This window comes from Eucalyptus grandis, chromosome 5 (assembly GCF_016545825.1).
Source record: "Eucalyptus grandis isolate ANBG69807.140 chromosome 5, ASM1654582v1, whole genome shotgun sequence".
Lineage (NCBI taxonomy): Eukaryota > Viridiplantae > Streptophyta > Magnoliopsida > Myrtales > Myrtaceae > Eucalyptus > Eucalyptus grandis.
This window is the reverse complement of record NC_052616.1, coordinates 54,255,617-54,256,082: the sequence shown is the minus strand read 5'-3', so window position 1 is coordinate 54,256,082 and position 466 is coordinate 54,255,617.

Here is a 466-nt window from a genome sequence, read left to right as displayed (position 1 = left end):
AAATAAAAATTACTTCAATAGACAAGACTTAATGGGAGTGTTGCATCACTTAGTGAACTAATTTCACAAGGATTCAATTATGTAAACTAATTGTATAAACAATCCCCATTGTCATTTTGAGATTAAAGGAGAATCATTTATGATTCCTCCACATAATGATACAAAGCCTAAGATGGTCAAAGAGGCTCCCTCATCTTTTGATAAGAAAGAATGGAAATAAGTTTTAGAAGATGAAATGGAATCTATGAGAACAATCCATGTTTGGAATTTGGTTAGTCTATCACCTAAACGCAAGGCAAATGGGAATAAATGGATTCTCAAGATCAAGTGTGGGGCAAATAGATTTGTTGAAAAGTATAAGGTTCGCCTTATGGTGGAAGGTTATACTCAACAATAAGGTATAGACTAAAAGTAAACTTTTTCACCAATTGTAAGGTTTACTTCCATACAACTTGTCCTATTTATT